A 5,279-nucleotide genomic window follows, 5' to 3' on the forward strand; every position below is an offset into this window, starting at 1 on the left:
AACACGGCTACCCCTCTGATACTTGAATCTTTACAGAGTCCACAAAAAGGCCTGTCAGTCAGTAATGCATCAGTTCAGGACACTTGGCTCAGCCCATACAGAATAGCAGAGGTGCTCAACTCCCACAGTGACGTGGTACGTAGCTGGACCGATTTAACAGTCACCTTCTGTTTCTAGTGAGGGCAATGTAGCATCCCATCAAGATGATTGTAACTATCATTTAGTCTTATTTAAATAAAGTGTTTAAGGAATGGTAAAAATAAATACTGATTAATCAATAGCAAGAAAAGCCTAGTTATCATACAGCAAATGGCTCACCCAAGGTCATTCAGCAGGCCAGTGGCAGAGCCTGGACAGGTCTCTTGAGTCTCAGTTCAGTCCAGTCCTCTATCCACTGGGGCCATGTAGTGTCCCCTCACATGCATGGTCATATTGCTAATACCTTCTGAGGCGGCTTCTGCTTTAGCATCTTGCCTAAAGGACTGCTGCTGCCACTAAAGTCAGTGGGCGTTTGGCCAGAGTTAGGAGTCCTCCATGAATGATGAGTTGAGGGCTTCCCTCATGTTATCAAATGGCCTCAGAATTCCCTCTGTGTGAGGAATGGTTTGTTGTTTTGAACCAATAGCAGGAAGCCAGGCAGAGGGTCAGGTGAAGGTTCTGGGGTGACATTCTAGAGTGAAACAGAGAGAGAGACACACAGATGGTAGGTTTAGCAGTAACATTGCTACACCCTCTTGGCCCGCTACCCTTCATGTTTTGATCTGCAACCCACAAGATGGCCATAAAAAGTCACCTCATATTCTACAGTTCCTTTCAGATATGTCAGTTCCTGTAGTGCATGGTGAGGAGTAGGAAGATTTTTCCAGCCCTTTTGTGTGCTGTAGACTAGAACATGTCAAGAACCACCAGTCTAGAGTGTGGGGCATGACAAAGGACATGCCGGTTTGTCTGCATAGGTGAGGACCAACAGAACTGGACTTAGCTCATGTGTGTTTTATTGAACAATTTAAATGAACAGAAGGGAGGGTGCTAGGGTGCGTAGTTAGTGGCTAGATCTCAGCCTGGGGTCATGACCAGCGGATTGAGACCATTCTCCTTTTCTTTATAGCTAAACAGGAAGGGGGTTCCTAAACTTTTTAACATAAGGTCACAGTAAAGAAAAGCTTGAAAATCACCTGAGATAGTCATAGTCTTTGCTGGGATGGGGAAGGAAATAGCTGAAGCAGGCAGGCAGGTTTGCAAACCCTATTTTCCTTAGCTGTCAGACCAGTATCATAAAATGCTTTCCAAATTGCCTTGTGCGGGAGTGACAATAACGGAGACACACAATGAAGCAAAACTACTGTAACCTATTAGAAGGGAGGTAAGTCAATTTACTTACCAATTCTGTGCTACAGAGTTCTTCTCTCTGACTTCAAGCATTTGCACAGACCGAGAATTTCTATCCTTGCAAGAGATTACAAGGATTTTTTGTAGGCTCCTTTCCAAATACTAGAAGTGGAAATTATAATAGGATTCATTTTCTCTCTCTTCCTAGGAATCCTGTATCAGTCTTTACCATAAGACAGTTACCCATTCACAAGTAGTAATTTCAAATTTCTTTTACGAATAACATGCCAAAGATCAACCGCTACATCACAGCAGTTACAATGTACCCTAGTTAGACTAACATCACTAACTAAAGATTTGTTATTTTTCCTTTAAAATAAAGGATATAACACAGGCCCCAAACCCTTAATATAACACCATACAAAATCAACATCGGGATTGGCATTTCTGACAATCAGAGAGATTCTGCTTTCACATAGTCGCACACTGGGTATTATACTGACAATTAAATAAAACATTTAGCTGTTCTGCATAATCAGTTGTTTCGGCAGCCACATAATTAAGGATGTATGCAACTTCAAAGTAGAAAAAAAAACCTTTACACTGACTGTAGCTGTTATGCTCACACACAGTCTCTGGTTCAGTCATGTGGTACACCTCCCAAAGACATTTGGCCTCTAGTCTGTAATTGCTTCTTTATGGTGTTTTCTCTGTCTCAGTTCCACCGAATTCTGTAAAATTACAGGAAACTGCTGCGATCCAACCCACACATCAGTCTGGATTACCCGTGGCAGCTATGTCTTCTCCCGGTAGGAATGGGCTAGATGTGTCTGGTGCTTTACTAGTCATGGCACCAGGGCCGGTGTTTCCATTTAGGCGACCTAGGAGGTCGCCCAGGGCACCAGGATTTGGGGGGGTGGCATTTTGCCATCCTTGGCGGCAATTCGGTGGCGGGGGGGGGGGGGTCCTTTCGTGCTCCGGGTCTTCGGCGGCAATTCTGCGGCAGGTTCTTCACTCGCTCCAGGACCCGTCGCTGAAGTGCCCCGAAGACTGGGAGCACAGAAGGACACCCCTCCCCCCCGCCTCAGAATTGCCGCCAATGACCAGGAGCGCGGAAGAACCCCTGCCTAGGGCGCCAAAAGCCCTGGCGCCGCTCCTGCATGGCACAGGGCCATACCTTGCAGCTCAACCACAGCTATAGTCACACAAAGGTAATTGCCCTACTTACTTGATTCTAAGCATACTACTTGGAGTAACCAGAACAGGGTAGCAGCCTTTTAGGCAAGTAGCAAACTTCCTTATCCCTTAACTACAATCCACAGCTATATAAAAAAATACTTATTTTCCTTCTTGGGACTAAAGACGGTACAGACACCTTAACATATAACTGCTGCAGACCAATGATGTCCAACTAATTTGTAAAATTACAGATTGAGATTCACTTCTCAAATCAGTCTGGATTACCCCTGGCAGCTCCTATCTTCTCCATGCAAACTGGGATTGATCTGACCAGTGCTCAGTCTGGCTGCCGGTTTTGTACCCCTGACAGAACGCTACTGATTGCCCAGGAGCTTCCAGCTTCTGACTAGGTGGTGGGGAGTTACACGTATACCTGCAGGAATGTCTGCCCTTAATAAAGCCTTCTACATCAGCTTCAAAACTAGGGTTGCCAACTTTCTAACTGCAGAAAACCAAACATCCTTGCCCCACTGCCTGCCCCCCAGGCCCCGCCCACTCACTCCACCCCCCCTTCGTCCATCGCTCGCTCTCCCTCACCTTCGCTCATTTTCACCAGGCTAGGGTATGGGGTGGGGGTGAGAGCTCCGGGATGGGGCTGGGGGACTCCAGGTTGGGGCCGAGGGGTTCAGAGTGTGGGAGGGGGCTCCGGGCTGAACTGTGGGAGGGGGTATGGGCTCTGGGCTGGGGCCAGAAATAAGGGGTTTGGAGTGTGGGATTGGGCTCCAGGCTGAGGCCGTGTGTTGGGATGTGGGAGGAGGGGAGGGAGGTGAGAAATGCGGGGGGGGGGGAGCTCTTATGTGGGGCTGGGGATGAGGCATTAAGGGTGCAGAAGGGGGCTCCGGAGTGTGGATGGGGGTGCAGGCTCTGGGAGGGAGTTTGGGTGGAGGAGGGGATGTGGGCTCCAGGAGGGAGTTTGGGTGCAGGAGGGGGATCAGGGCTGCGATTGGGGGTTAGGGTGCGTGGTGCGATGTCTAGGCAGCGCTTACCTCAGGCGGCTTCCGGAAGTGGTGGCATATCCCTCTGGCGGCTGCTAAGCAGAGCTGCGGCCAAACAGCTCTACACCCCACCCTCGCAGCTCCCACTGGCTGCAGTTCTCAGCCAATGGGAGCTGCGGAGCCAGGGGCAGCACGTGGAGTCCCCTGGCTGCCCCTGCACCTAGGAGCTACAGGAAGCCTGCCTTGGCCTTGATGTGCCACCAACTAGACTTTTAGAGGCCAGGTCCCTTTTTGACTAGACATTCTGGTTGAAAACCAGTAGGATGACCAGACAGCAAATGTGAAAAATCGGGACGAGGGTAGGGGGTAATAGGAGCCTCTATAAGAAAAAGACCCCAAAATCAGGACTGTCCCTATAAAATCGGGACACCTGGCACCCCTATTCCAAATAGCTATTGAGCATGGTTCCCCACTTTCTCTACTGTGCTGACATAGCAACTCCTTTTTTTTTGCAGTCACTCAACGCTCTATACCAGTGGTTCTCAGCCAGTGTTACACATACCCCAGGGAGTATGCAGAGGTCTCCTAGGGAGTACATTGACTCATCTAGATATTTGCCTGGTTTTACAATGGGCTACATAAAAAGTACTAGCAAAGACAGTACAAACTAAAAATTCATATGGACAATGACTTGTTTATACTGCTCTATATACCATACACTGAAATGTAAGTCCAATATTTATATTCCAATGGATTTATTTTATAATTATATGATAAAAATGAAAAAGTAAGCAATTTTTCAAAAATAGTGTGCTGTGACACTTCTGTATTTTTGTCTGATTTTGTAAGCAAGCAGTTTTTAAGTGAGGTGAAACTTGGGGGTACACAAGACAAATCACACTCCTGAAAGTGGTACAGTAGTCTGAAAAGGTGGAGAGCCACTGCTCTGTACTGCCACCTTTTCTGAGAGCAGGTAGAAACAGCAGCTGTAATTGCAGCAAGTAAGGTTTTTGGCTGACCACTAGGAAATAAAAAAAAAGAAATTGGGGTTATACTGTCATAAGTCAAAGCAGCGAGCAGAGGTGTGAGACTAGTAGAGCCCTGCAAATCTGCAGAGATCTGTTTTATATCTGCGGACCATGCCTGTGGATCAGCTGTGGATACAAATTTTGAATCTGCGCAGCGCTGTAGTGATTGGAAATATTGTTCTAGCATTTTATTAATCAGACTGATTATTACATCACTGCAGGCACAATTACAGCTGCTCTGTTGGGTTTCTCATTCTAGCATTTAATTATTGATTACAAGATTATGGAATGCACCATTACAGCCCCTCTATTGGCTCCACTGTTTGATTATCAACGATGATAAATTTACTGCACACCTTACCGCCATACTACTGGCTTATTGTTCCAGCATCTGATTATGAATGATGATTTTCACTTTATCGCATGCACTATTACAGCTGCTCTGAGGTTTATCATTCTAGCAGCATTTGACTATTAATGATTATAACACAATTGCATGCACTATTACAGCTGCTATTGGGTTCATTGTTCCAACGTTTGATTATTAATGATGAGTTTGACATTATTGCACACACTATTACAGAAGCTGTCAGGGTTATCATTTTACCAGTTGATTATTAATGATTGTAACATTACAGCATGCACCTTAAAGCCACACCATTGGGCTTATCAGTTCAGGGTTGAATTATTATTGACAATGATAAGGTTACTGCATTGCACTATTGCAGCCACACTATCAGGGCTGTAT

This window comes from Gopherus evgoodei, chromosome 11 (assembly GCF_007399415.2).
Source record: "Gopherus evgoodei ecotype Sinaloan lineage chromosome 11, rGopEvg1_v1.p, whole genome shotgun sequence".
Classification (NCBI taxonomy): domain Eukaryota; kingdom Metazoa; phylum Chordata; order Testudines; family Testudinidae; genus Gopherus; species Gopherus evgoodei.